The 6,740-nt window shown below is 38.7% G+C and overlaps 1 pseudogene; it reads right to left on the bottom strand.

The window, feature by feature from the left end:
• Nucleotides 1-1,796: 1,796 nt before the first annotated feature.
• Nucleotides 1,797-5,880, bottom strand: LOC123079435 (MADS-box transcription factor 23-like; annotated as a pseudogene).
• Nucleotides 5,881-6,740: the final 860 nt, after the last annotated feature.

Genomic DNA, 6,740 nt, shown 5'->3' with positions numbered 1-6,740 from the left:
ACAACAAAAGCCGGAGAGAGTCACGCTATGTCATAATACATATTCAAGGAAGGTACTTGAAAGTTGTGGCATGGAAGGTTACAATCGAATTGATGTTTCAATGTACTCTCATGTTGAGCAATAAGAGCAAAGCACCTGTGGTTGATGCCGCGGAATATAGAAGTGTCGTCAGAAGTTTGAGGTGTCTCATGAACACAAGATCGGACTTAGCCTATTATGTTGGTATTGTGAGTCGCTTCATAGAAACATCCATTATGGAACATTGCACAAATATTGAGAATATACTTAGATGTGTCAAAGGGACGACGACTTCGGTTGTGTCTATGTGACAGATGAGAAGAAGGAGATGGTGAAGCTGCTCGGCTACAATGATAGCAACACGACATGAGTTGTTGACGACCATAAAAGTACCTCGGGCGTGAAATACTTTCTCGATGGAAGCATAGTAAGTTGGCCATCACAAAAACAGAAAGTTATGAAATGAATTGAGATCCCGAACAAGTAGTGCTCAACATTGAGAACGAGTTTACAACTTTTCTACGCGAGGATCCAGTGCGGCGCAAAAGGATCAAGCACATTGATACGATGTATCACTATACAAAGGACTGCGTGGAAGATGGTAAGATGAATGTCAACCACGTTTATACCGATGATCAGCTAGCATACATCCTAACCAAAGCTTTGGATCGAGAGAAGTTCTTGGAGATGCGAAAAAGGATTTGCGTCCAAGTTGCGACATGATGATGTCATGTTTATGAGAGTAATTGTTGGAATTAAACACGACTTGATTCCCCTATTGGCTGATGTGTACTACATTGCAAAAAAAATGTCAGAGTAGAAAAAGAATTGTGTACCAAATAGGTTTGGTGCTTGCCTTGTACACGTGTATATAAGTGCAGCCCTATCCGTCCCTCGTAATCAACCAACGGCGAAGCAATAAAGTACTCCCTCTGATTTCTTTACGGAGGGAGTATTCAACAGGAGCTTCACGTTCCTGTGGCAATCAGCAAGTTTCGTGTGCGTGCGTGCGTGCGTTGTGTTCCTTTGGTTGCAATATCCAAGGGTAGATTGATAGGAGCAGACTAGCTAGAGGAAGCTAGCCTTGCACTGCGTGGGTGGATCGATCAGAGTCAGTCTCGCTCGTTCGACGTCGTGTCGTCGCCGTCGGAAGTACTCGATCGACATTGGGACTGGGTCAACAATCATTTTATCTATCGATACATATTGTCTGCTGGACAAACTGTGTGATTGAGGCCCACAAGGATCTCAGATAAACCACATGTGCAATGAGGGCCAAATGAGTTAACGATCCTCAGATCAAGATGTACTCAAGCAAACCCAAACCGGTTCCGATTTGCACTTTGCAGACCTAACACGGCGTGCTGGTTCCTTAAACTAAGAAGTACGACCCACTGGTGTTCGTGGATATGAATGCATGTTTATAGAGTTTGGAATCATGTTCTTGTTCCTTTGCTAGCCACAAGTACTGTCATATTTTGAGAACAAAAAATTAAAATACCTGGAGCAAGTTGCAAATCTCACAATCAAATTTCATATGTACAATTCGTGGGTAGACGTACGGGTAACAACAACTAGCATTTGATTGAGAACAGAATTGGGACATCAATCCTCCGGTCGATCATCTGAAAGATCTTTTAGTTGAAACTTCTGGCCCCCTATTTGTGCATCATTCTGCTGGCAGTCAAAGACTGTTGCATGCATTGAACAGGAGAGGTTGCTCTCTATGTTAGCTTCTGTGTTTACTTTGTCTTAGAAAGTTAATATGCAAAGACAAATTAAAGAACATAAATTTCACCATACCACAATGTTGGTGATTCTGGTTCCTCATACCTTTCTGCATGATGAGGTTGGCTGAGTTCCAAATGAACTAGATTTGCACCATCTCGAGCAGCAATGCTGCGCCGACTAGAAGAACTTGTAATCACCATTTGCTTCTGGCTTCCCATTTAGCTGAAAAATTGAATTGAACATGCATGACAGCTAACAGACATGCAAGATATGTTCGTGGAGTACTCTTATATACTCCCTTTATTTATTTTATTTTTGCGTGGGTGGTACTCTTATACCTACGCACCTTATTTTGCAAATATATATTCTCTTGATGAATGATATTTAGTTTCTTGTGCAGCTCCACATTTTCTTGGTGTACGAGGTGTCCCTGCATTAAAAAAAGGTTATGCTAAATAGAAATAAAACGGGCCACCCTCTGTGATATGGTGGTAGTAGTGTTGCAATGGTTGAATCAAAAATTAACCTTCTTATTGAACTCTTCAATTTCATCAATCATAAGTTGATCCTGGAAAGAACAATAGGGTCAGTGGCACTACAAAGATGCACGATCATTTTCATCATCATAAGTTTATCCTGGAAAGAACAATATGGTTAGTGCCACCACAAAGATGCACGATCATGGGAACGTTAAGCATTACCTTTGCTAGTCGAATGTTATGCAGGCTCGTTTCCAGTTGCTTCTCTAAACCACTCAAGTCTTCCAAACCTAAGCCACATAGATGTTGTCCCAACAACTGCCTGAAGTGGTTTAGCAATTTAGTGCAAATGTGTTAAAATTGTTTTCTGAGTATGAATATTACATCTATTAATGATTTCAGTTTATGCTATTTCAAAGTATTGCACATGCCAAATCAGTAGCCATTTCGTTCTTAATTAATTTTAGTACATCACTCACATAAATTTACTTGGCATACCTATGATTTTCTTGCAAGTTATGTAGTTGCTGCCTCAGACGTTCTCCCTCTGCTTGCCAAAACTATAAATGGACAGTCACATACATATAGCAATACTTAATGTCCTAGAATAATGTATTTATGCTCTAGAACTTAAAATAAAACAACCGAACGGAGACAAACTATATTGTTGTGGTTTTGTACAATTATAGGTGAAATAATGAAATAGCTACTCAGTAGAATTACAAGAGCAACATGAACCAATCTTTAAAATATGCATATATGTATCACTAACCGATCAAGTGGGTGCGTTAGATATCATTACCATATTATTTTCCTTTGTGAAAGATGTTGGTAATGTGATCTCCTTAAATTTTGGGATAGAGAATATTTATCCATTTTCTATGTCATCCAAGCTTCCGTTCACTACAATGAAAATCTAAGGCACCGAGAATTAAACACCACTAAGCTAACATATATAACAGTTAGTACGTATACAAACAACGTTGGTTTCTAGAGCAACACATGAGATGTTATTTGCTTTATTTATAATTGGTTTTACATCCCACTTTCATCACAAAGCCTATAGCGTTGCTTTGTTCAATATTTGGCCAATATAGATAACTTCCTACACCACCCCCGCCCCACCCGTGCATGGCTTATAAGACAATCTTTTAACAACAAGAGTGTTGCCTCCCTTAACTCTGATGTGCCCTAACATCATAATGTTCTAGTAATCAAATCAAAATTTGTTTTTTCCCTATTAATTCATATTTGCAATCCATGAAGTTTGATTTCTACCGCTATTGTAAATTCATTAGCTAATAGTGCACTTTGAGGTAAAAAATAATACTACACATTATATGGGTGCATCAAAACAATACAAAAATCTTAATTATTGGTTATTGTGGAACAAAGTTATAACATAGTAGATTGAAATTAGCCTAGCAACCTTGGGCAGCAGCGCGTTACTGCGGTGCCCAGGACAATGTGTTGGCAATGGATAATCAAATTAAGGCAAGACATCAAGGATAAGGTGGTTGACGGCCCATTCCGTCATGATTCTTGGTATTAATTTCCATCTTTGTTGCCATATGAGAAGGTACATTTCTAAAGTTATGATGGCATAATTGGATAGCTATGCCATGCATGGTATCCGCATGGCATGAAGGTGGGATAGTAGAAGATATGAAGGATAGACTCAGTGATCATTGAAGTAAACATAAACAACATGAGTCATACCTTAGCTTCTGTGCTTGCACTCATGAGCTGTTGACCCTCCTTAACATGTTGGTATCTTTCCAATAGCGATTTCATCCTGTAAACAAGAGATAATTTATTATAATATTAAATAAAAACTAAATCTCTTATCTTACAAATGAGGAAGATATAATTATGCACACTTTGTGAAGTTTTTTGTCGAAGAGAGGTACACGTGTGCCAGTGCATGCTGGCATGATTCTACGGCCATAGTTTCCATGGTTATACAATGTGTATGGGACACGGTTTTGAATGAATGTGTTGGCATAGTATGTGCATATATTATTTTTCTAAAATCAAAGGGTAACATTTTGATATATATTTCCACATAATTCGTTGTTTTCATATTATCAACCTAAATATTATTAAACATATTTATATATTCGTATCTTACATTTCAACACTGATTACCAGAGTATATACAAAAGGGTGTTTTTGTTTTGATGGAACCATACAAGAGGGTGTTAAATGTTGGAAACATCCAATAGAAAGGAAAGATGTATGCATTAGTGTCTTGAGTTTATTTGTCTAATGATCCCTACATAAAAAGGTAGTCAAAAGTACTTGTCAATCTCTCGTAAAAATGCACTTGTCAATATTATTTGGGGATAAAATGGAGGAAAGGTTGGAGGTCAAGAATTTGAGAGAGCATAAAAATAAGCACAGAGGTATTTCACAAAGTTAGTAGTGGAAAATAAGTTGGACAGAGAAAATAATGTGACTCGTGTGAATAGTATGTAGATTAATATAGTTGGAGCGGGGAACTGGAAATATCATCATGTGTTGTTTACTTTTTTATGTCCAGTTTAAAATATACTTCAAAGGAAGATAACATGGTGTCATTAATTATTTTTGTAGGGGCGCATGCACACTGTGAAGTTGAAGTGTGTAAAATGCAATGTTTTCTTCAATATGTGATGCTTTGGTTCCTAGATGAATGAGAACTTCAGAATGCATCACCAAATAACACTGTTAAACCACAAGCTTAACTAAGGTTACACATGTCAAGAAATAACCACCAGACCTGCTCATATCTCATACAAGTGAGGCAAGCAAAATTCCAGCTCATCCTTTTACTATGGTGACATCTCTCGATCGTCAATATAGAGAAAGGAGACGAGTGGACTTCGCTATGCTCTGCGAAGTAGGAAAGTAAAATATCGCCAATAAACTAATTAGGAGCAGTAAGGTGTAACAAAGTTGAGATTGAGAAAAATACTGATCAAGAATTCAAGATTCAGAAAAAGCATCAAGTCTTTTAATTTCATATTCTCTCCTTGAAAACCAACGTTCTTGGGTGGAATGAAGAAATGGATTAATTTGGCTCGAAGCATTGGCTGGTGGAGACCTAAATTAATATGGATTACTATTTGACTGTCGCTAGAGATGAGTTTGCAAAATCAGTCTATCTGGCATGCTTGTGCTCTTTAGCGAAATTTATTACCAAGCATCCTCCGAAAAAGGAGATAAATACAGTGGGTATTTGGATCTTGTATTTTAGGAAGACACATCCAGCCCCATATAGGTCACACAATCGTGAGTAGCAAAGGATCGAAATTAACTAAGAGGCAATACATAGATCAATAGAACATATCAACTAAAACATCCATACATCTAGCTGAATAGCCCGCAAAGTACTGAAAGTATAGATAGATAGATCTATAAACAGCACCGTACCCGGAGTTGGAACTGGAGTAGTCGTAGAGGCGTCCGGTGTTGGAGAAGAGGAGGACGGCTACCTGCGCATCGCAGAGGACGCCCAGCTCCCTGGCTTTCTTGAACAGCCCGCTCTTCCTCTTGGAGAAGGTCACCTGCCGGCTTGTGGTGTTTTCGATCTTCTCGATCACCGTCTTTCCCCGGACCATGACGTACAACCGGAGATTCAGAAGGTTAACTAAGCAGAGAGTAGCCACGCTGGCCGGCTAGCCGGAGATTTCTTACTAGCTGAGAGAAGAAGAGAGCAATGTGTGTGTCTGTGTGGGGAGTTGGTCACCTGAGGTTCGTTTGGAAAGAAGCATTGCAATATATGCTGTAAATGGACCCCATTATGCCTCATATCTCGTCATCTCAGCTAATCGTGAAATGGCACGTCGTCTCATGCGCGGACCAAGGGCCATAGATGGTGCATGTGATCCTGGAATATTGTACGAAGCCTAGCCTTTCTTGGTTCAATTTCCTGAAAAGGGCTAGACAAAGTTTAGTTATGGTGCGGAGAACCTATCTGGTGCAGTTCATATCTGCTACTGATTAAGATATTGCATACTCCCTTCGGTCCTTTTTATTCCACGTATTAGATTTGTGTTAAGTCAAGTTTTGTAAATTTTGTTTAAATTTATATTAAAAAATATTAACATCTACAATGCCAAATATTTATACTATGAAACTAAATTTCATAATGAATATAACAATATTGATTCAGCATTGTGAATATTGATACTTTTTCTATAAATTTGGTTAATGTAGAGATATTTTGACGTCGGACAAAAATTATATGCAGACTAAAAAGAACTAGAGAGAGTACTAGATCTACCAGGGCGATTGATACAGGAGAAAATGTCGACTGTTAGGTGTACGGCAGCTTATCTTCCACTCATGTAATTTATTTCATTTTCCTCCGTACATAGATAAGTGCCGGCCGGCGATGTTCCGTACCGAGACAGACTTGTAAAATTAACAACTAGCTGGTCCATTCCACCAACCGCTTGCCTTTGGTTCCGTGTTCTTTGCACGAAAAAATACGTGCTAGAGCAAGATGAAGGCACAATTGTGGGTCAC

The sequence above is a fragment of the Triticum aestivum genome, chromosome 1A (assembly GCF_018294505.1).
Source record: "Triticum aestivum cultivar Chinese Spring chromosome 1A, IWGSC CS RefSeq v2.1, whole genome shotgun sequence".
NCBI lineage: Eukaryota > Viridiplantae > Streptophyta > Magnoliopsida > Poales > Poaceae > Triticum > Triticum aestivum.
Note: the sequence above shows the minus strand (reverse complement) of the source record. Positions and strands in the feature narration are given on the sequence as shown.